Source organism: Choloepus didactylus, chromosome 4 (assembly GCF_015220235.1).
Source record: "Choloepus didactylus isolate mChoDid1 chromosome 4, mChoDid1.pri, whole genome shotgun sequence".
NCBI classification, from domain to species: Eukaryota; Metazoa; Chordata; class Mammalia; order Pilosa; family Megalonychidae; genus Choloepus; species Choloepus didactylus.
Genome location: NC_051310.1, coordinates 78,613,755 through 78,638,813, shown reverse-complemented (window position 1 = coordinate 78,638,813; position 25,059 = coordinate 78,613,755). Strand labels below are relative to the sequence as shown.

Genomic DNA, 25,059 nt, shown 5'->3' with positions numbered 1-25,059 from the left:
GGTCATAAGTCAACCCATAACTCAGTATCAACCGTGTTCCATTCTTTTTTACCTCCACCCCCCTTCCACCTTCCACCCGAACTCTGCTTTGAGCCCTTATTTAGCTGGAGCACATGAGCAAGAAAATTCCTAAGGGTTTATGTGAGACACATGGAAGAGACTCCATGTGCCGAAAGCATCTTCCTTTTGTCCTCCTCTGTGATCTAAAATGGAATTGCCTCCCTTTGGAACCTGGGAGACTGTGCTCTCTTGTCCTGCAATGTGGTTTGATTCTCTCAAAGCTTTTAGGATCCTCCCTGAAAACTCATAACCAAACATCTGGGTAAGGTTCTTTTTTCATTCATGCTGCTGGGCACTGGGTAAACCAGACTGCTTTTTCCTTTTAGCCCTGGAAAATTCCTTATATTTCCTTTGATAATTTTTTTCTCTTCTGCTCTCTCTCTCTCTCAGCTTGTTTTTCTGGAACTTCTGTTAGTTAAGATACATGTGCTTATCTTTTCTCTCATGTTTTCCAGCTTTTTTTTTTGTTAAATTTTGAGAGATTTCCTTGACTTTATCTTCCAACCCCTCCCATACTTGAACTTTTTATTCTGGGACTCATTTTTAATTTTCAAAAGCTCACTCTTGTTCTCAATGTTTTTTTTTTCTTTCCGTTGCATCTCTTCCTGTGTTACGTATGCAATATTTTCTTGAATTCTTCTGAAGATGCTAATTGGCATTTATTCTATTTTATTTTTGTTGTAAGAATTGCATTATCTTCTCAGCTAATTTTTATTTATTTTAAAATGTCATATTAATTTCTTATAAAATCACCCTTCATGTGAACTCCAGATAAACCTATAATTACATGTTTCAAAGCATTATTAGGGAAAATTTGCAATCAGCTGTCCTTGTAGACAGGGTGTGTACATAAATATCATGGAAAGCAGCTTCCAAAGGTTAGTCAACAAAACAGAGGGCAGAAAATTTTTTTTTTCCATTGGCATTTATTTTTGAAGTTCTATTTAATGGCCTGCATTATCAGTATTTCTCTAAGGCTTGGCTTTTTGTTTGTCTTTATTTATTAATTCAGTGTTATTATTTCAACAGCTGTCAAGCATCTTTTTGTGACGGGCACTGTTCTAGATCTAAGGACGTAGCAGGAACGGCTTCTGCTCTGGTGGGGCTTCTTAGAAAATCAACAACAGAGAACAGGGAAAATCGCAGAGCAATGCTTGATGTAGGTAGAATTACAGCAAGGGCATGTGCCAAAGAGGCACCATGTGACTATTTTTAATTGTTACTGGGTAAAATCTCTCTGAGGAGTTGCCATGGAATCTCAGACAGGCTCCATAGACCAGAAGAAGAGAGCCAGGGAAAGAAGGGAAAACGAGAGTTTTTTTTCAAACAAACTGCTGCTCAAAAGGACAGAGATTGAATGATATACCCAGCCATCTTCCCGTACTCCTTCATTCATGCCAGAGCCAGCTGCCGATGGGGTGCTGGGATCCCCAGGCACATGTCCTCGTGGTACTTACACTCCTGCACACTGTTTACATCCTCACACTGCGGATGGGGGTGTGCAGGATATACACAGGCGCTCTACTGTCAGGAGTGTAAGGGGCAGGGAACGGGATGGAGAGTGACGGGTAGGGCATTATTTTAGTTTTAGATTGACGTTGGGGCACGTCCTTGCGGAGGTGGCATCTGAGCAGAATGCAGGGAATGGAGTGAGGAAGCCAATCCCATCAAGCCAGGGAAATGGCACTCCTGGCAAGAGCACCAGCCAGTGCAAATGCTGGGAAGTGAGAGTGAGCTCGTCATGTTGAGTGACAGCAGAAGGGCCTGTGAGGAGCGAAGGAAGCACTGCAGGCTGGAGAGCAGAGGCTTTGTGCGAGGCATGGCTTGGACCTGACTTGGAGAGTGATGGCAGCTCTGGAGATAGGGCATGGGGCATATCCAGGATAGTGGGGCAGGAGCTGGGAGAAGTTGACTGTGAATATCTTTTGAAATATCTTTTGAAAGGAAAGCTATTGGGACTTGTTTAGGTGTTGGCTTCAGACAACATCTTACGATTTCCCAGAATTCCGTGGGTCAGGATTCTGGGCAGGGCTCAGCCAGGAGGCTGTTCTGCTCCAGATGACCTTGGCTGGGTCACTTACTCGCTTCCTTCTGGAAGGTCCAAGAATGGCACCTCGGTCCCTCCTCCACTGTCTTCTCTCTCTCCACACGCTCTCTTATCATTCAGACATCCAGCAGGATGAGGTCTAGCCCAAGCTCTTTACAGCATAAGGGTTGAATTCCCAGAGTTTAGAAGCAGAGATGGTCAGGTTTTCACAATGCTTTGGACTGGGACTGCACAGCATTGCCCATCCAAACAAATTGCAAGGCCAGCCTGGACCCAGTGTGGGAGGGAAATGGTGCCACTGCTTGATGGGAGGATTGACAAAAAGTCTGTGGCCATCTTTTATGTTTCACTGAGACTTGATAATGGACTTGATATGAAGAGTCAAAGAGAAAGGAATTAAGGACATGCCTGCCACCCTGATTTAACAAATGATGCTGTTTTGCCAATTTTGCCAATTTTTGCAGATATTGAGCCCACCTTGGACCTTTCTCTGATTATTGCTCACTTCAGTCCCCAAAAAGGGTCATTATTCTGAAGTGAGCTCAAATCCTTTGCCATTGTTTTATACCATTACTAAATACATGCCTGTCCATAAATAGATAAGTATTATTTCTGTCTTGTTGGGCCATTCACCTCTGAGCTGCCACTTGTTGTGCAAGAGGTTGGCTTGAGTTCCACAGTGTTGCCCACCTGGCTTAAGGAAGAGGCTGCATTGAGAGAAAGGAAATCACAAGGCCTCAGCACAAAAGGGTTGTTCATGGTCCCCGGCCTCTCACTCTCTTACAGGGGGGTATGCCAGGGCATCTGCTGGACAGGGTGATCTGGTCCAGGGAAGGAACCCCACCCTTCTGGGTCTCCCTTTTCTGTGGGCTGTCCTGTTAATGTGTTCTAGAAGCCAGGAACGTCTGGATTGTGGGGGCCAGCTGCTTATAGGGGGAAGCTTGGGGCCTGTGCTGGTTTGAAACTGTTATGGACCCCAGAAGAGCCATGGTCTTTTAATCCAGTCTTGTTGGGTGGGACCTTTTGATTGTTTCCTTGGAGATGTGACCCACCCAATTGTGGGTGGGAACTCTGATTATATTATTTCCATGGAGGTGTACCCCCATCCATTTAGGGTGGGTCTTGATTAGTTTACTGGATACTTGAGAGAGCTCACAGAAGAGAAGGAGCTCAGATACGGAGAGAGACATTTTGGAGAGAAGCTAAGATATGTAGTCCAGAGTTTGCCCCTGGGAAAAGCTAGGGGCTGATACAGACCCAGATGCTTAGAGATGCAGACAGAAAGGCGTTTGGAGATGCTAAGCTAAGAGATAAAGCCCAAAGTTTGCTCCAGAAGTGCTAAGAGAGGACCCCCAGATGCTTAGATGCACAAGAGCTGAAGGAGCTAAGAGACACAGAAGCCCAGAGACACTTTGGAGAAAGCTATTTTGAAATGCAACCTGGGAGCAAAGGACCAGCAAACAACAACCAAGTGCCCTCCCAGCTGACAGAGATGTTCCGGACACCATCAGCCTTTCTACAGTGAAGGTGTCCTCTTGTTGATGCCTTAATTTGGATACTTTCATGGCCTTACAACTGTAAATTTCTAACTTAATAAATCCCCTTTATAAAAGCCAATCCATTTCTGGCAGCTTTAGCAAACCAGAACAGGGTGTATGGGATGTTACAGTACCCCTTGCTCAGGGGTGGGAGCCACTAGAGCCACAGGTAACTGAGCTTGTGTGCTTTCCCTTCTTCTGGGGGAAGGGAGTGTCCCTCAGGCCCCAGCTCGCTTATTGTCCAGTCAGCTGGTGTTGGGAGAGGTGATGGGGGTTGGGGGGACCGAGGTCACTTTATGGCCACCTTGCCTCTTGCAGAACAGTTTCCATTTTTAAAGTGTTAAAATGTTTTCTCCCATGCTAATCTTTTTTGCAACTTTCTTTTTCATTCAACATGAAGTTTGTCCAATATAGAGGTTATATTTTCCAAGAATTTGGATAATATTTTTTGCCTATTAAAATGTCTAGGTCTGGTGCTTTTTGGTGGATAGGTCTTTTTTTATTTAACTACCAATTCAATATCTCTAAAGGTTATAAGTCTGTTTAGATTTTCTATTTCTTCTTGAATTAATATTGGCAACATATTTCTCTAGAAAGCCATTTGTTTAATCTAGATTTTTCAAATGTGTTAGTATAAACTTCATAATGGTCTCAGGATTTTAAAATATATTTTAGCATTATTTTATTTATTTTTAATAGGTAAATCATGTACTTGATATAAAATTTAAAAGTTACAGAGGGAAGTACACTAAAAGGTATTCTGTCCCACCCTCTCACTATTCTAGTTCCCCTCTCTTCCAAAGAATCAGAGAAAATAGTAAGTTCCCCCTTTTTTTGTCTCTGAAACCATACTTTTTTGAGCCAAGAAGCAATTTTTTTTTCCCCTTTTCATACATTTTTAACCTTGGCAAAATGGTGAAATGTTATTTTTTTATATTAATTGTTTTTTCCATTTTTCATATTATGGAACATTTCAAACACATTACAAAAAGAGAGAATTCTGTAAAAGTCCCCTTTTACTCATTGCCCAACTTTCAGCAATTATCACACTCCACCAGTCTTGAGTTATTTATATCCCTTTCCCCCCTCTCTCTAAACTATTTAGACCCCAATTCCAGACTTTCTATCTTAAGAACTCTTAAAAAAAATATCATTTAACATACATTTTAACATATATTCAAATCATGTATATTTAACATACATTTTTTAAAATAAAAAATGTTTCATTAATAACATCAAATATGTAGACAGTATTCAGATTTCTCTGATTGCCTCATATTTTGTTTTAATAGTTGACTTGTTCGAATCAGCACACTCAGGCCACTCACTCAGTCTTTTCCTTCTCAGTGGGGATGGGGGATGCTGATACCAAGTTTTATCATGAACCAGGAGATCCCAAAGTTGCCCACACTCCCTTTAAACTCAGTGACTGGGATACTTGTGTTGGTGTTTTGCCCTGAGCATTAATGTGAGGCTACTACAAGACATTTGGGCTGCCAGATCTGGCAAGCCCTTGCCTTGCACAGATATTGTCACCATCATCGGCTCACTTCCCCTTCAAGACTCTGAGGCTCCAGGTGGGCCACTGGGGATATGCCACATATTTTCACCACACTTCCAATGAGACTGTATCCTTGGCTCCATAAGCAGAGTACATCCTTTAGTTTTATTTTGTGTGGGGGTCTTGGGGGATGGGTCTCCTCCCGCCGGTCTGTAGCCTGCCCTGCTTGCTGGTTCTATTGGTGGCATTTGATGCTTCTCCTTTATGGTGTTGATCTTCCTCAAATGTTTGTGGGTTCCTGGTTGGATGTTGACCTTTCTGTTTGAGATCCCTCCTTAGCTGTCAGAACACAGCATCAGTTTCTGCAGCCCGATGAAAGGAGGCATGGGGACTGTATCAGCTGTCCTTGGGTACACTGGGAATATGTCTTCTGGGCAGGGGGTTCATGTTCCCACTGGCGGTCACCACCACTAGATGTTCCAAATGGGCAGACCCCTGGCCCAGGCTGGAGAGGGGCTAAAACATAGGGGTCTGCCCACTCTTATGTCCCCTTCCCCACAGGACTCCTGCCAGTAGCTCTGGAGACCCTCCTGCTTCCAGTGAGCCCCCCAGCAACGGGCTTCTTTGTATTTCTTGATACATATTTATAATTTCTAAGGATTTGGGGCAGGAGGTGATGACTACAGCCTGAGCTCAGTCTGCTACCTGATTCTGTCTTCCAGCATTTCCTGGGCATCTCTGAGGTATGCATTTTGCAGAAAGAACTAAGTGATGGTGTCAGGAACATGGGCTTTGCAGCTGGAAGGAGCCGGCTTCAAATCCCAGGGCCTGCCACACAGTAGGTGTGAGATTCCGAGCACTTGTTTGACCCCTGGGACTCAGTTCTTTCATTTGTGGCACAGAAATGGCTAAAATCTATTTGCAGATTCCTTAGCGTCACACTAAGTGTATGTGCTAGCTGGTCCTGCATTTGACATTCATTTCTTTCCCTGTCTATTCTGTGATGTTGGGCAAGTTAGTTAGCCTCACCTGGACTTTATGTATTTCTGTTAGTGAACATGATGATAATATTATGATGATAAAAATGGAAAAGCCTTGAATTTATTTCATTCCAAACCATTGGAGGCACATAATTTAAAACGTGGCTAATCATTTAACTCACTTCCCAATGAGTGTTATTAGCCAAAGTGTGATGACTCCTGATTTAATCATTAAAATAAATTGTTTGAATTAAAGTTGTTTAGTTGAAATTTTAATTGAAAATGTTTTAGTTAGAATCAAAATATTTCCGTACTACATCTTCAGAATGTCAAGGTTTTTTCCCAACTTAGCAAAACATGTATGTCTCATAGAAGAAAAGGCCTGGTAAAGCTTGAAGTATTATGATTGATGCGTAAACAGGGGTAACGATGTGGTAGAAAGAGCCTCCCCCAGTGCTGTGGATAGTTGAAGGTTGAGCCATGGAGAGTCGTGAGGCCTCTGGGGCTTGCAGTGGGCTGGTGGTGTAGGGCTGGTGGGAGCTGGGGGTTGCTGGCCTAGATGATCCCCTGGCACCTTCAGGCTTTCAACTCCAGATTCTCCCTCAGGCCCTGCTGATCAGCTTGAAGTGCTTTTGATCCCTTTTGGACAAGTACAGAATATATGTTTCCCCTGGTTCCATGGATAACTCAAAATATACTTAAAAACTTGCATAGACTTTCCAGGTGTGTCCTAAATAGGGATCACATATAGAGACGTCCAGCCCTAAAGAAGAAGTCTGTGTAAAATGCACTAATTTCTGTCCTTAAAATGGGGACATAATGTGATTAACTTGTTTTACTCCACTGGGGTGCCACAGCTTGCTAAGGAATTACTTTCTGCCATTGGTTTGTAAAATCTGAGTTAGGGAGGCAGCAAAGCTTGGTGGTTCAGAGGAAAATTCTGGAGCCCAGGTGCCCCAGTGAGAAACTGGGCTCTGCCTTGTTGTAGTCGTTTAATCTCTCGTGATTTCCTTTCTTTATCTGTAAATGGGGATAAGGACGAGTAGCTGAGTGTATTACATGAACTAATCTGTTTCCTTTGAACACTTACCAGAAGAATTTTATATTTTCTTCCTCCCTAAAATTTCTGCCAAACAATGGATTTCCATCTTTGTTGTTATTGCCATGTATTCTACAAATTTAAATAAATAAATAGTAGTTTAAAGGAGTTGCAAAGATAAGTGATCCCGAGCTTACTTCTTTTGCTGAGTTCAATCTTAGAAAATGTCACTTTTTTCTTGGTTTCTTTTTTCTCTTGGTTAAAAATAGGTTCAGTTCCCACCCACATCCCACCCCACTCCCTGACCTTTTTGTGACCATTTGGTTGCAGTCGATCCAAGAACATCACGCAGTGTCTTTCAAATGTTCAGCCTCAGGCTTTCTGAAGTGAGCGCCTCGGACGCGGTCACGGAAAAATCGTGAAGGGGGCAACGAGTGGGGTCAAGGTGAGCATGGGGCCATGGCAGGCGTTGTTTGTGGTCACTGAGGATTGTGGAGCTCCTCACTTAATAATCAGAATATCATTTATTAAAAAGAGAGAGAGAGGAAGAGCGTGGTCCAGCCAGGGTTTGTACTAAATTGAAGGAGTCAGAGCTGGTGCAACTCGGCTGCACACTTCAAAACCCAGCTGGTGAGGAGGGCAGCTCCCAAGAAATGTCAACAGAGCCACCAAAAGAAAAGTTTAGCTTCTCTGACCTTTTGCCTTAGGTCAAAACAGGGGAAGCAGGTTTTCACTTCTCTTTTAAGCACCTTCTTTTAGAGGGATGAGCTGTGTTCGTTTTAACCCTCCAAAGGCAACATGGTGATCACCCACCCGTTCCGTTCTCCTCAGATTCACCCGTTAAATACATCATGTCTGAGGGCCGCAGTGGGGCTGCATCTTCCTTCCTTTTCTTTCCACGGACTTGCTCATGGATTTGAAGCCAGATGGCAGTCCCTGCATGGAGGCAAAGCAGCTGGATTCAGTTTATGCTGTTTGAACTCAAGGGTGTGTCTCTCGTCTGAAGACATGCAGAAGAAAAAGCAGAACACATGACCTCATATTTTTTTCCTTGCCAAGATTTTTAAAATTTAGTTGTTGCACACATCATACGGTCACTCAGTTCAAAACCCCTAAGTACCAAAAGTGTGAAAAATCTCCCACAGCCCCCTGCAGTTCTTAGATTCTCATATACTTCCAGGATTTCTTTCTTTGTATACAAACAAAACAAATATAGATTCTTAGTTTTCCCCAGAAAAACAGTTTGTACACAAATGCAGCCCTGCCAACTTGCCTGTTTTCTCTCCACACATTAATACATAAAAGGTGTCATCACCATTCTTTTGACAACTACATAATTTTTGGTTGAAGGGATATACATCCATTTACTTAAGGAGTCCCCTCTTTTTTTTTTTTTTTTTATCATCATTTTATTGAGATATATTCACATACCACGCAGTCATACAAAACAAATTGTACTTTCGATTGTTTACAGTACCATTACATAGTTGTACATTCATCACCTAAATCAATCCCTGACACCTTCATTAGCACACACACAAAAATAACAAGAATAATAATTAGAGTGAAAAACAGCAATTGAAGTAAAAAAGAACACTGGGTACCTTTGTCTGTTTGTTTCCTTCCCCTACTTTTCTACACATCCATCCATAAACTAGACAAAGTGGAGTTTGGTCCTTATGGCATTCCCAATCCCACTGTCACCCCTCATAAGCTACATTTTTATACAACTGTCTTCGAGATTCATGGGTTCTGGGTTGTAGTTTAATAGTTTCAGGTATCCACCACCAGCTTCCCCCAATTCTTTAGAACCTAAAAAAGGTTGTCTAAAGTGTGCGTAAGAGTGCCCACCAGAGTGATCTCTCGGCTCGTTTTGGAATCTCTCTGCCACTGAAGCTTATTTCATTTCCTTTCACATCCCCCTTTTGGTCAAGAAGATGTTCTCCATCCCACGATGCCGGGTCTACATTCCTCCCCGGGAGTCATATTCCACGTTGCCAGGGAGATTCACTTCCCTGGGTGTCTGATCCCATGTAGGGGGGAGGGCAGTGATTTCACCTTTCAAGTTGGCTTAGCCAGAGAGAGAGGGCCACATCTGAGCAACAAAGAGGCATTCAGGAGGAGACTCTTAGGCACAAATACAGGGAGGCCTAGCCTCTCCCCTGCAGCAACCGCCCTCCCAAGGGTAAAACCCATGGCAGAGGGCTCAACCCATCAAACCACCAGTCCCCTATGTCTGTGGTCATGTTAGCAACCATGGAGGTGGGGTAGGCGAATACCCCTGCATTCTCCACAGGCTCCTCAAGGGGGCACTACATCTTTTTTTTTTTTTTTCCTTGTTTGTCTTTTTTCTTTTTTTTTTTTTTTTTAACTTTCCCTTCTTTTTTAAATCAACTGTATGTAAAAAAAAGTTAAAAAAAAACAAACATACAATAAAAGAACATTTTAAAGAGACCATAACAAGGGAGAAAGAAAAAGACAACTAACCTAAGATAACTGCTTAACTTCCAACATGTTCCTACTTTACCCCAAGAAAGTTACATAATATAGCAACATTTCAGTGAACTTGTTCCTACTACATCCATCAGAAATTAACAGACCATAGTCATTTCTGGGCATCCCCAGAACGTTAAATAGCTTATCTGTTCTTCTTGGATTATTGTTCCCCCTTCCTTAATTGCTCTCTACTGCTAGTTCCCCTACATTCTACATTATAAACCATTTGTTTTACATTTTTCAAAGTTCACATTAGTGGTAGCATATAATATTTCTCTTTTTGTGCCTGGCTTATTTCGCTCAGCATTATGTCTTCAAGGTTCATCCATGTTGTCATATGTTTCACCAGATCGTTCCTTCTTACTGCCGCGTAGTATTCCATCGTGTGTATATACCACATTTTATTTATCCACTCATCTGTTGAAGGACATTTGGGTTGTTTCCATCTCTTGGCAATTGTGAATAATGCTGCTATGAACATTGGCGTGCAGATATCTGTTCGTGTCACTGCTTTCCGATCTTCCGGGTATATACCGAGAACTGCAATCGCCGGATCGAATGGTAGCTCTATATCTAGTTTTCTAAGGAACTGCCAGACTGACTTCCAGAGTGGCTGAACCATTATACAGTCCCACCAACAATGAATAAGAGTTCCAATTTCTCCACATCCCCTCCAGCATTTGTAGTTTCCTGTTTGTTTAATGGCAGCCATTCTAACCGGTGTTAGATGGTATCTCATTGTGGTCTTAATTTGCATCTCTCTAATAGCTAGTGAAGCTGAACATTTTTTCATGTGTTTCTTGGCCATTTGTATTTCCTCTTCAGAGAACTGTCTTTTCATATCTTTTGCCCATTTTATAATTGGGCCGACTGTACTATTGTCATTGAGTTGTAGGATTTCTTTGTATATGCAAGATATCAGTCTTTTGTCAGATACATGGTTTCCAAAAATTTTTTCCCATTGAGTTGGCTGCCTCTTTACCTTTTTGAGAAATTCCTTTGAGATGCAGAAACTTCTAAGCTTGAGGAGTTCCCATTTATCTATTTTCTCTTTTGTTGCTTGTGCTTTGGGTGTAAAGTCTAGGAAGTGGCCTCCTAATACAAGGTCTTGAAGATGTTTTCCTACATTATCTTCTAGGAGTTTAATGGTACTTTCTTTTATATTGAGATCTTTGGTCCATTTTGAGTTAATTTTTGTGTAGGGGGTGAGGTAGGGGTCCTCTTTCATTCTTTTGGATATGGATATCCAACTCTCCCAGCCCCATTTGTTGAAAAGACCATTATGGCTCAGTTCAGTGACTTTGGGGGCCTTATCAAAGATCAGTCGGCCATAGATCTGAGGGTCTATCTCTGAATTCTCAATTCGATTCCATTGATCTATATGTCTATCTTTGTGCCAGTACCATGCTGTTTTGGCAACTGTGGCTTTATAATAAGCTTCAAAGTCAGGGAGTGTAAGTCCTCCCACTTCGTTTTTCTTTTTTAGAGTGTCTTTAGCAATTCGAGGCATCTTCCCTTTCCAAATAAATTTGATAACTAGCTTTTCCAAGTCTGCAAAGTAGGTTGTTGGAATTTTGATTGGGATTGCATTGAATCTGTAGATGAGTTTGGGTAGAATTGACATCTTAGTGACATTTAGCCTTCCTATCCATGAACATGGAATATTTTTCCATCTTTTAAGGTCCCCTTCTATTTCTTTTAGTAGAGTTATGTAGTTTTCTTTGTATAGGTCTTTTACATCTTTGGTTAAGTTTATTCCTAGGTACTTGATTTTTTTAGTTGCTATTGAAAATGGTATCTTTTTCTTGAGTGTCTCTTCAGTTTGTTCATTTCTAGCATATAGAAACATTACTGACTTATGTGCATTAATCTTGTATCCCGCTACTTTGCTAAATTTGTTTATTAGCTCTAGTAGGTGTATCGTTGATTTCTCAGGGTTTTCTAGATATAAGATCATATCATCTGCAAACAATGACAGTTTTACTTCTTCTTTTCCAATTTGGATGCCTTTTATTTCTTTGTCTTGCCGGATTGCCCTGGCTAGCACTTCCAGCACAATGTTGAATAACAGTGGTGACAGCGGGCATCCTTGTCTTGTTCCTGATCTTAGAGGGAAGGCTTTCAGTCTCTCACCATTGAGTACTATGCTGGCTGTGGGTTTTTCATATATGCTCTTTATCATGTTGAGGAAGTTTCCTTCAATTCCTACCTTTTGAAATGTTTTTATCAAAAAGGGATGTTGGATTTTGTCAAATGCTTTTTCAGCATCTATTGAGATGATCAATTGATTTTTCCCTTTCGAGTTTTTAATGTGTTGTAATACATTGATTGTTTTTCTTATGTTGAACCATCCTTGCATGCCTGGAATGAACCCCACTTGGTCATGGTGTATGATTTTTTTAATGTGTCTTTGGATTCGATTTGCAAGTATTTTGTTGAGGATTTTTGCATCTATATTCATTAGGGAGATTGGCCGGTAGTTTTCCTTTTTTGTAGCATCTTTGCCTGCTTTTGGTATTAGATTGATGTTAGCTTCATAAAATGAGTTAGGTAGTGTTCCATTTTTTTCAATGTTTTGAAAGAGTTTGAGTAAGATTGGTGTCAGTTCTTTCTGGAAAGTTTGGTAGAATTCCCCTGTGAAGCCATCTGGCCCTGGGCATTTATTTGTGGGAAGATTTTTGATGACTGATTGGATCTCTTTGCTTGTGATGGGTTGGTTGAGGTCTTCTATTTCTTCTCTGGTCAGTCTAGGTTGTTCATATGTTTCCAGGAAATTGTCCATTTCTTCTACATTATCCAGTTTGTTGCCATACAGTTGTTCATAATATCCTCTTATAATTTTTTAAATTTCTTCAGGATCTGCAGTTATGTCACCTTTTTCATTCATTATTTTGTTTATATGGGTCTTCTCTCTTTTTGATTTTGTCAGTCTAGCTTGGGGCTTCTCAATCTTGTTGATCTTCTCAAAGAACCAACTTTTGGTGATATTTATCCTTTCTATTGTTTTTTTGTTCTCTATGTCATTTATTTCTGCTTTAATCCTTGTTATTTCTTTTCTTGTACTTGGTTTAGGATTGGTTTGCTGTTCATTTTCTAGCTTCTTCAGTTGATCCATTAGTTCTTTGATTTTGGCTCTTTCTTCCTTTTTAATATATGCGTTTAGTGCTATAAATTTCCCCCTTAGCACTGCTTTTGCTGCGTCCCATAGGTTTTGGTATGTTGTGTTCTCATTTTCATTCGTCTCTATATATTTAGCAATTTCTCTTGCTATTTCTTCTTTAACCCACTGATTGTTTAGGAGTGTGTTGTTTAACCTCCAGGTATTTGTGAATTTTCTAAGTCTCTGATGGTTATTGACTTCTAATTGTATTCCATTGTGGTCAGAGAATGTGCTTTGAATAATTTCAATGTTTTTAAATTTATTGAGGCTTGTTTTATGTCCCAGCATATGATCTATTCTGGAGAAAGTTCCGTGAGCACTAGAAAAGTATGTGTATCCTGGTGATTTGGGATGTAATGTCCTGTAGATGTCTGTTAAATCTAATTCATTTATCAGATTGTTTAGGTTTTCAATTTCCTTATTGGTCTTCTGTCTGGTTGATCTATCTATAGGAGAGAGTGATGTGTTGAAGTCTCCCACAATTATTGTGGAAACATCAATTGCTTCCTTTAGTTTTGCCAGTGTTTCTCTCATGTATTTTGTGGCACCTTGACTGGGTGCATAGACATTTACGATTGTTATTTCTTCTTGCTGAATTGCCCCTTTTATTAGTATGTAGTGGCCTTCTTTGTCTCTCAAAACATCCCTGCATTTGAAGTCTATTTTATCTGAGATTAATATTGCTACACCTGCTTTCTTTTGGCTGTAGCTTGCATGAAATATTTTTTTCCATCCTTTCACTTTCAGTTTCTTTGTGTCCCTGTGTCTAAGATGAGTCTCTTGTATGCAACATATTGATGGTTCATTTTTTTTGATCCATTCTGCGAATCTATATCTTTTAATTGGGGAGTTTAATCCATTTACATTCAACGTTAAAACCGTGAAGGCATTTCTTGAATTGGCCATCTTATCCTTTGGATTATGTTTGCCATATTTTTCCCTCTCTCTATTAATATCCTTTATTGTACCCATACCGAATCTCTTTAGTACTGAACCTTTCTCCAAGTCTCTCTGTCCTGTCTTTGTTTCTCTGTAGGGCTCCCTTTAGTATCTCCAGTAGGGCAGGTCTCTTGTTTGCAAATTCTCTCAGCATTTCTTTGTCTGTGAAAAATTTAAGCTCTCCCTCAAATTTGAAGGAGAGCTTTGCTGGATAAAGTATTCTTGGCTGGAAATTCCTCTCACTCAGAATTTTAAATATATCGTGCCACTGCCTTCTTGCCTCCATGGTGGCTGCTGAGTAGTCACTACTTAGTCTTATGCTGTTTCCTTTGTATGTGGTGAATTGCTTTTCTCTTGCTGCTTTCAGAACTTGCTCCTTCTCTTCTATGTTTGACAGTGTGATCAGTATATGTCTCGGAGTGGGTTTTTTTGGATTTATTCTATTTGGAGTTCGCTGAGCATTTATGATTTGTGTATTTATGTTGTTTAGAAGATTTGGGAAGTTTTCCCCAACAATTTCTTTGAATACTCTTCCTAGACCTTTACCCTTTTCTTCCCCTTCTGGGACACCAATGAGTCTTATATTTGGACGTTTCATATTATCTATCATATCCCTGAGGTCCATTTCGAGTTTTTCAATTTTTTTCCCCATTCTTTCTTTTATGCTTTCATTTTCCATTCTGTCATCTTCCAGGTCACTGATTCGTTGTTCAACTTCCTCTAGTCTTGTACTATGAGTGTCCAGAATCTTTTTAATTTGGTCAACAGTTTCTTTAATTTCCATAAGATCATCCATTTTTTTATTTAGTCTTGCAATGTCTTCTTTATGCTCTTCTAGGGTCTTCTTGATTTCCTTCGTATCCCGTACTATGGTCTCATTGTTCATCTTTAGTTCTTTGAGTAGCTGCTCTAGGTGCTGTGTCTCTTCTGGTCTTTTGATTTGGGTGCTTGGGCTTGGGTTATCCATATCGTCTGGTTTTTTCATATGCTTTATAATTTTCTGTTGTTTTTGGCCTCGTGGCATTTGCTGAACTTGATAGGGTTCTTTTAGGGTTTGTAGACCTATTGAAGTCCTTATCTCTAATTTATCAGATCTACAGCTTTGTGGAGTACACTTTCTCTAACTAACCAGCAGGTGGCGTCCACGAGCCACCTGTTCTCCACAAGCCAGATCTCCCCTGCTTAGCCTTTTTGGTGAGTGGGGGAGTGAGTCTTGTGGGGCCCAATTGGTGTACCAAGCTTGCGTGTGTAGTTGGTGTTGCCTGCCCTGTATGTGGGGCGTGTTTCTGGGCAGTCGGGGAGGGGGGGTGGCCCTAACAATCAAATCTCCCTGATGATCCTAGAGTTTTAAAGCTGCTGCAATAGTCTAATCCTTCAGTTCAGTCCTGCCACAGTTTGTCTCTGCCACTGACCCACAAGTCTTTGGTATTGGCGTATGGCTCCTGAGACTTGCAAGTGGGCCCCTCTTCCAGGCTGTGCACCCCGGGTCCTCTGTTGATGGATGACTGTGCTATGTCACAGGTGAGTGCCGTCCCCCCAGGGCAGTTCTGGGCTGCTGGGCTGTGTAGGGAGGCTCCCAGTCTGCTCAAATGATGGCTGAATGGGGCTTTGTTAATTCACACTGCTCCACCTTCCCAGCTCTGGGACATTCAGCTGAGGTTGCAGGGAAGGCTAATGTCCACGCCCAGTTTTGTGGTGTGTGCCTGTTATTTAAAGCACTTCCGTCACACTGGGTTGTCTGGGGTAGCTCTGGGCTATGGGGCTGGCGATGGGCAGGAGTGTTTCCTGTCCACCAGGATGGTGGCTGTGAGCGGACACCCCCCTTTTCTTGGGAAGTTGTGTTGTTTAGTGAATTTTCTCAGCCACTGGATTATTGCCTTTTGTCTCAGAGCTCTCTTAGTTCTGCTCTTAATTTGATGTGCCCAAATTGCAATTCTTTGAAGCTTTCTGTATTGAGCTTCTTAGAGTAATTGTTTTAGAAAAAGCAAAAAGGATTTAAAAAAAAAAAAAAAAACGGCCCTCCTCAGAGATCTAATGGGTTATTGAAATGCTAATAGACAAAGCAACCAGGGCCATTAAGGAAAGGTGCACAGGGCAGAGAGATCAGCTTTGCTTCGGGATTTGCATATGCGCCTCAAGGCCTGAGCTCCGCCCTTCCCCTTTCTGTGTTCACCAGAACTCCAAAAATCCTCCGCTTTTATTTTGGAGTTTTTCGTGTTGTTTTTTTTCTATGCCTGTCTCCTCTCTGCTGGGCTGGCTGCTCTCAGAGTCTCTGGTGTCTGGTCTCAGTCTATCTATGGTTGGAGTTTGAATCAGTAGAATGAGTTTTCGTTAAGAGCAGCCACTGCAGTTCTCCCTTCTCCTTCCCGGAGCTGACAGCCCCTCCTCCCCCGGGACTGAGCCTGGCAGGGAGGGGCGCGGGTCCCCTGGCCTCAAAAACTTACAGATTTCGCTGATCTCAGCAGTTCCACGTTTTCATGAGTGTTGTATGAAGTATGCCCAAAGACAGATTGCTCTGTGGTGTCCAGTCCACGCAGTTTCTGGTTTTTTGCCTACTTTCCTGGAGCAGTAACTAAAACTTACAGCTCACCAGTCTGCCATCTTGCCCCGCCTCAAGGAGTCCCCTCTTAATAGGCGTTTGGACAGTTTCTAATATTTTGCTATGACAAATAATGCTGCCGTTATCTTTTTACATGTGAAAAGGTGTGTCTGTGAGATAAATTCCCCACAGTGATGGGTGAAAGGGAATATGCTTTTAAAAGTTTGGCTGTCCCTTGAGGAGCCTGTGGAGAATGCAGGGGTATTCGCCTACCCCACCTCCATGGTTGCTAACATGACCACAGACATAGGGGACTGGTGGTTTGATGGGTTGAGCCCTCTACCATAAGTTTCACCCTTGGGAAGACGGTTGCTGCAAAGGAGAGGCTAGGCCTCCCTGTATTTGTGCCTAAGAGTCTCCTCCTGAATGCCTCTTTGTTGCTCAGATGTGGCCCTCTCTCTCTGGCTAAGCCAACTTGAAAGGTGAAATCACTGCCCTCCCCCCTACGTGGGATCAGACACCCAGGGAAGTGAATCTCCCTGGCAACGTGGAATATGACTCCCGGGGAGGAATGTAGACCCGGCATCGTGGGATGGAGAACATCTTCTTGACCAAAAGGGGGATGTGAAAGGAAATGAAATAAGCTTCAGTGGCAGAGAGATTCCAAAACGAGCCGAGAGATCACTCTGGTGGGCACTCTTACGCACACTTTAGACAACCTTTTTTAGGTTCTAAAGAATTGGGGTAGCTGGTGGTGGATACCTGAAACTATTAAACTACAACCCAGAACCCATGAATCTCGAAGACAGTTGTATAAAAATGTAGCTTATGAGGGGTGACAGTGGGATTGGGAATGCCATAAGGACCAAACTCCACTTTGTCTAGTTTATGGATCGATGTGTAGAAAAGTAGGGGAAGCAAACAAACAGACAAAGGTACCTAGTGTTCTTTTTTACTTCAATTGCTCTTTTTCACTCTAATTATTATTCTTGTTATTTTTGTGTGTGTGCTAATGAAGGTGTCAGGGATTGATTTAGGTGATGAATGTACAACTATGTAATGGTACTGTAAACAATCGAAAGTACAATTTGTTTTGTATGACTGCGTGGTATGTGAATATATCTCAATAAAATGATGATTAAAAAAAAAAAAAAAAAAAAAAAAAGTTTGGCTGACATTGTTTGGCAGTTCCACCAATTTTTAACATAGAGTTACCATATGTTTTGGCAATTTCACTTCTAGGTTTATACCCATGAGCTCTGAAAACATATATCCACAGAAAAAATTTGAAAACAAATGTTCATAGCAGCATTATTTGTAACAGCTAAAAAGTGGAAACAACCCAAATGTCCAACAACTAATGAATAGATAAACAAAGTGTGGTATAGCCATACAATGGAATATTATTCAGCCATGAAAAGGAGTGGAGTGACTTCTGGTTTGGGGCAGTGGCGGTGGCAAGAATGGCAACGGATCAGTGTAGAAAATGGCAGTGGTGCAGCAGCTTGGGCTTCTCCCCTCGGTGTTGCATTGGGCTTGAGGCTCACCAGCCTCATTTGTGCGCCCCGCTTGCTCGTGCACTTTACACACAAGAGGGTTGGAAGCTAAAGCTATGAAAGATGTAGATAGAATTCTATGCAGTGCCAGAACAGATAAAGCCCAGTGTCATCCAGCCTCAGCCTGCCAAGTCTAGTAACGACACTTCCACAGCAACCCATGCTGATAACAGTGCCAAGCGAGCCATAGCCAACAATCAGCAGCAGCTGCCACAGGTCTTGCCTCAGTATCCTCTGGAAGTACCACCACGATTTTAGAGGGGTCGGCATTTTCTTGGGGACAGCAGCACACCTGGGATCTGCTATGAAAGTGTTCCACAGCCATCAGAAAGCAGGGCTTTAACAAATCAACAGCCACAAAATAACTGAGAGGTGCAGACCAGCAAAATCTGGTTAGACCCAAACCGCAATACATCAGGATCCCAGTCTGAAAATTCCCAGCAGGGGCCTGTGTCCTCTGCAAGTGACTCCAGCACAAACTCTGAAAAAGAAGCCTGGCCCTCGGTTGCTGGCAGTGATCCAGAGTTGGCTTCCGAATGTAGGGGTGCTCATGCCACCTCTGGTTCTGAAACAGAGAGAAACACCACTCTCCTGGCTTCAGGGAGCATGGGTGGTAAAAAAGATGCCTTAGGAAAAGCACTGGGCTTGGATCCCAAAACAAGTTTGCACTCGGTGGCAGCAGCGGTAATGAGGACCATGGAAGGAGTCCTGGGCCTTGGGGTTTCTCCCATGGAGCCACATAAGCACATGGCACGTCTCTGCAGATGCTCCTGAAAGCCAATCAGAAAGTAGCAGCAATAGAATGAATGCTTGGGGTACTGTAAGTTCTTCAGCAAATGGAGGGTGTGCTGATTTGAGACTGTTATGTACCCCAGAAAAGATCATGTTCTTTTAATCCATTCCTGTGGGTGTAGATCTATTGTGGGTGGGACCCTTTGATTGGATTATTTCAGTTGAGATGTGACCCACCTTATACAAGGTGAATCTTAATCCTCTTACTGGAGTCTTTCATAAGAGAATAAAGAACACACAGAAAACAGAAAGAAACACACAGAGAAGATAAGAGAGACAAGGACACACAGAAACTGAGAGAGGAAGCCACTGAAGCCAGAACCTGAAGGCGACGAAACCCGGGAGAGAAGGACCAGCAGATGTCACCATGTGTCCGGCCATGTGACAGAGGAGCTGAGGATCACTGGTAACCAGTCTTCAGGGAGAAGGTACCATCCTGCTGATGCTCTAATTTGGACATTTTTCTCGGCCTCAGAACTGTAAACGTGTAAGCTAATAAATCCCCATTGTAAAAGCCAACCCATTTCTGGTATATCGCATTCTGGCAGCTTTACCAAACCAAAACAGAGGGTTAAATCCAAGCCCTTTGAATTCAGCTAGCATTTGTGGTGCCTGGATGGTATTAGAAAACAATGAACTTGCCCTAAAAGGGCCTATAGGGAGTGAGAGTTTGGGCATCAATATTCAGTGCAGTACCATAGGCCAAATGCCCAAAAATCAGAGTATTAGCTGTAAAGCAGGTGGTTCTCCTACCCCTGGCACCTGGGGAAGTCTTCAGGAAACTTGAGAATCTGAAGTAAGTGGTACAGAGTTTTCACTCAGTGGTCAGCCTCCAAATATTACCACTGAAATGACTGGACAGATAACACTACTAACTTTACGACCTCTAGTTTACCAAACCTCATTTCATTACAGAATAATAAATGCCTAGTAATACAGGGGCCTGGCTGTGAGCCCACTGAATCATCCTCAGACACAGTCTCCACCGTTATGAATGGCACTTCCATTTCTCACCTTACGATGGAGAGTTAAAAAATGGAGGCTCCCTCGGTACTACATGGGGTGACAATGGGTCTATTAACTCTGGAGACAAATGTTCAGGCCCTAATGGCCAAGCTGATGGTGACACTGTGAATGCCACTCTAATGCAGCCTGGCACAAAGGGGCCTGTGGGCACTAACTCTTAACACAAATAAAGGAGGAGGTGTGTGGGAGTCTAGGGCAGCAAATTCCCAGAATACATCATGGGGATATGGAAATGGGGCAGATTCTGGAGGAAGTTGAAGAGGATGGGGAGCCTCTGCACAGAACACTGGCACTAATATACCCAGCATGGGGTGGAACAAACTGCCTAGCAATCAGCATTCCAATGATGGTGCAAATGGTAAGAAGTTGACAGATGGATGGGTGTCTGCTGAGGAAGGGGATCAGGGTTCTGCCACATCTCAGACAAAAACAGTGTGTGGGCCAAACAGGGTACAGGGGAGAGTGAAGGTACTACAGAAAGCATTGGATGCCTCGAGGAAAAAAAGGTAGAAGAAAAATTGATCAGCACACGTTACTCCAAAGCATTATAAACAGAACTGGCTTAGATCCATGTGTCCTATCCAACTCTGGTTGGGGACAGACTCCTATTAAGCAGAATACTGCCTGGGACACCGAAACGTCCCCTAGAGAGGAAAGATTGACATTGGGACAGAGGCTTGGGGAAGCTCTGCAACATAGACTGTCAACTCAGGGGCATATGTAGACAAGACCAACCCTAACAGTAACAATTCATCATCTGATGGGGTGGGTACATCCCAAACCTACTCTGAGGTGGAGTGATTCCAAAGGCTCAAACTTCCAGAAGGGATGAGAATATGATTCTGCTGCTACAGGGATGGTCAAGAGCAATCAAGGAGGGAATTACAAAGAGGAGAAGTCTGCATGGAATGGTTCATGAAAGAACAAACAGGGTGGGGTGATGGACAAAAATCAAACCAAGGGTGGTCTATTTCTGCCAGTGATAAGGGGAGAAACTTCAAGGCACAACCATTGGGGTGAGGCTGATGAGAAGTCCAACTCAGGAGGTAGTGGCAGTGACAGGTCCATTTCTGGTTGGAATGAACTTGGTAAAACTAGTTCTTTCTCTTGGAGAAATAACATAAATCCAAATAATTCATCAGGATGGGATGAATCTTCTTCCCAGGGATGGGGAGACCCTCCAAAGTCTAATCAGTCTCTAAGTTGGGGAGATTCATCAAAACCAGTCCAGTTCTCCAGACTGGAACAAGCAACAAGATGTAGTTGGATCATGATGAATCCCACCAGCTACAGGCAAATCTCCTGGTGCAGGCTGGCTGCGGGGACCCATTCCAGCCCCAACAGAAGAAGAAGAACCCACCAGCTGGGAGGAACCATCCCCAGAATCCATGCGCTGCAAAATGGAGATTGATGATGGAACTTCAGCTTGGGGAGAGCCAAGCAAATACAACTACAAAAATGTGAATATGTGGAACAAAAACATCCCAAACAGCAGCAGCCATTCAGACCAGCAAGCAACAGGTAACATCAGCTGCTACCATTTGCAAGTGCCATCTCGAACAAAGAGGCAAGCAGTGGCTCTGGCTAGGGGGAGCCCTGGGGAAGAGCCTTCTATTCCAGCCACAAATGTGGATAATGGTACTTCAGCATGGAGTAAACCCACAGATGATGGTCCCAGCTGGAGCAAACCCACTGCTGCAGCATCCAGGACCTCCACGTGGGGTCCCAGCTCTCTTGGTCCACAGGCGTTAAGCAAATCTGGACCAAAGTCTGTGCAAGGTGGCTAATGCGGTGATGTTGTGACATTGCCTGGAAGTCATCCCATTGGCCAGAAAGAGGAAGAAGATATAGAGATTGGAATGTGGAAAGATAATTCATCTCAAGAGTTTAGCATCTTTAAATTGGCCACATGTTCACAGAAAATGTCATCAAAGGGAATGCTGAAAAGTGGAAACAAAAAGAAGAAACATGGATAAATCCTTCTGTTTAACAGTTTCCAAATGTCAGTTTTTTTCAGGAGACTCCCCAGAAGAAAATCTTCAGAGCACTGAGAAGTACCTTTCTGGAGAAATGTTACAAGGCAAACAAATGGAGATAGATACATGTAGACTAAATATTGGTGATTACAATTGAACAGTTGGGAAAGGCCCTTGATCTCAGCCTCAGATTTCCAAAGAGGCTTCCACGGAGCATCCTTATTTTGATAAGAATGGCAACCCCAGTGTATTTGGTGTTGGAAACCCAGAAGCACAACCCCAGGGCATGCAGCAGCCTCCAGCACAACCTCTTAGTTCATCTCAGCCTCATCTCTGTGCTCAAATGCCTTCTCCATCACTCTCCTCTCATGTTCCAATTTGGTTGCTGAAGTGTGCACTCAACAACAGTGGCCTGAGTCCACTCTTTGGCCTTCAATAGGTAGCCATGCTGAACCAGCCATCCCAATTAAACCAGCTTTCTCAGATCTCCCAGTTACAGCAAAAGGGCTCAGAGTTAGAGAAGCATGACTTCTGGTTACCAGCAGCAATGAGACCAACAGGGCTGACCTCTTAGTGTGCAGCAGCAAATGATGCAAAAGTCTCATCAACTTGACCCAAACCTGTTGGTGAAGCAACAGGCTCCACCATCTCGGGAGCAGTCACTGCATCAGCCAGCCATGAAATCCTTCCTTGAAAATGTCATGCCCTACACTATGCCTTAGTTGCAAAAAGAGCCATCAACAACAAATGCCTTCAGCAGCTTCCCTATACTCAAACTTGAATGTAAATATAGATATGATCAGTATTAAACAGCCACTGACAAGACTAAGGAAGTGGACCACAAGGGACAACATTTCTGTGAATACGTCTTTGGATCAAAACTCCAGCAAACATGGTGCTACTTCAAGTGGTTTCAGGCTGGAAGGATCTCCATTTGTCCCTATGCCTTTATGAACAGTTGTGCTTCACCAACCAATCTTCCAGGATCCATAGGAGATGGCTGGCCCCATGCCAAATCACCCAACTTCTCTAAGCAGTGTTATTTGGCCATCAGTTCCACCCTGGTGAACTGTGGAAAGGTTATCCAAAAAATGACCCCAAAACTGACCCTTACGTCACCCTTAATCGTGTGTGGGAAGTTGACTACCACAGTTGAACACCACACTGCCTTCCACTAGTGCCTGGACATCCATCCATGCCTCCAGCTACAACGTTCCCTCCAGCAGTACAACACAAAGCACTTCAGCCAGAAACAGTGATTCTGAATTGACATGGTCTCCTGGTTCAGTTACAAAGCACCTCTCTGGCTCATGAGCTGCAGAAGGTCGCTCTGCCACCTACAAGCATCACTGCTCCATCCCACCTGCCCCCAGGACTGACTGGTCCAAAGCCACCCTTGTCTACATGGGATAATTCTTCCCTTCATGTAGATGGAGGATTGGGAAATTGTGATGCCATGCATACCCCAGGTTCCAACCGGGGTGAGAGGAGCTCAGGGAGAATTACAAATTGGCTTGTTCTAAAAAATCCAATACCCCAGATTGATGGCTTAATTCAGCGTACTCTGTGCATGCAGCATGGCTCACTGCAGTTCCACCTGAACCTCCCACCTGGAAGCACTTTGGTCTATTTCAGTTCAGAAGTAGAGGTAGTGGAGGCACAGAAGTTTCTGCACATGTGTATATTGAGGAACACTACTATTCTTGCTAAGTTTGCCAGTGAATACAAGATCAGTCATTTCTTTGCACAAAGTGAGTCTCTGACCCCCTTCTCCTGGCTGGCAGTCTCTTGGGTCCAGCCAGAGCTGGCGGGATCCCTCAACTGCTCCCACTCATTCTCCAGCTGACCCATCTCAGTCACTGGAATGGTCGGGCACTAATGGCACTTGTTTCCACAAGCCTGTGGGGTCCTTCAAGCAGCAGTGACCCCTGGGGAATTAGCAGCCCATCCCCCATGAACGCTTTTCTTCCTTTGGACCTCCTGGGTAGGGGTGGAGAGCCCATGTAACGGTGTCAGATGCACACTCATAAACCATGACCTCAAGATGCGACAGAGAGAGCACTAAGCTGGGCTTGCCACCTGCAGCCAGGGGCCACCTGTAGGAACAGCTGTCTTCTGCACATTTACCACTTTGTTTTCCACAAAACGTATCAGTTTGAATACTTGAATCCTGCAGCCCAAGTAGTGCCCTGCATGCTAACAGTACAGAATGAGCTCACTTGTGTATAGTCATCATGCTTAGCCTTTGGAGTCTTTTTTTTAACACACACACCCCCCATTATTTTTTATTTTTTGCAAAACCATTTTTGGGGGTTTGATGATATATGAGCTTTTAACCTTGCACTCAATGATGCTCTGGCAATCACTTATCAGCAATAAGGGGGGTGGGGAGTGGTAGCTGTTCCAGTGTAAATGTTTACTCAAGGATGTTGTGAAAAGGTGTGCACCCTCTACTATGTCTTGATGTCTGCACACCTTATTATGGTTTTGTGGAGTTTAAAAGATCAAATTATGATACTGACTTAGGATTGTTAATGAAAGCATAGCACCAGTTTTTTTCATATTGTAAAAGTAAAGAATTTCGCCCTGCACTTTGTATAGGCTTTCCATTTTGTTTGGAAGATTCCCACATTGAACCTTCTTGTATACAAATTTTTTTGTTTGTTTGTTTTCTGAAAAAAAAATGTTACTCTTCCATCATTAAAAAAAAAAGATACCTTAAAAAACAAACAAAAAAAAAAATGGAGGATTTAAAAGATGCTTTCTATCTCTGTGAAAAAGGCCATGTTCTTTTGTTTTTCTATTCTTTTCCTAAATCAAAGGAAAACCAGTTTCCTAGTTTCAAAAAAAAAACAAAAACAAAAACTTGTAGTTCTTATAGGTAAAATAGAGGAAAAAACCCATAACTTTTAGCACTGATACTTTATACTGCTCTGTTAAAGAATTTTCTCTGTCAAAAAACAAAACAAAACAAAAAAAAAAACACCCTTAAAGCTAGAGTTTGACATTTTGCTTTCAGGTGCTGTCTTTTTACTAATGAGTGGTGATGGTTTGCTAATAATCAACAGGTAATAATTTTTTATAATCCCATCAAGCGGCTCTATATGTTTCTGCTCTCTTATGACTGTGTTAATGTCTGTTGACCCTTAAAGCCAAAATCAGTAACTGTGTAACCAAGGTATTGGGCTTAAACAGCTGTTCATTGTATAAAGAAAACATTTAAAATGTTGTTACAAAACTAACAAGTTGCACCGTTTTGAAAATTTCTTCCTTTTTTTTTTTGGCCCACAAATCAAATGGTATTATAATAGCTTGCTTAGCCTCAGAGAGACTAAACAAGAGGGAAATTTTCAACAATACAGAATTTGCCATCATTTCATTGCCTTGATTCTAACTGTGTTCTAAAATGC

General features: G+C 42.6%; 1 protein-coding gene and 2 pseudogenes across 2 annotated transcripts in view; all 3 read left to right on the top strand.

Moving 5' to 3' along the window:
• LRRK1 (leucine rich repeat kinase 1) overlaps positions 1–25,059 on the top strand; it is a 162,024-nt gene that overhangs the window by 21,231 nt on the left and 115,734 nt on the right. The gene's annotated exons all lie outside the window — the stretch shown is intronic.
• LOC119531553 lies at positions 21,062–21,668 on the top strand (annotated as a pseudogene).
• LOC119531552 lies at positions 22,341–24,272 on the top strand (annotated as a pseudogene).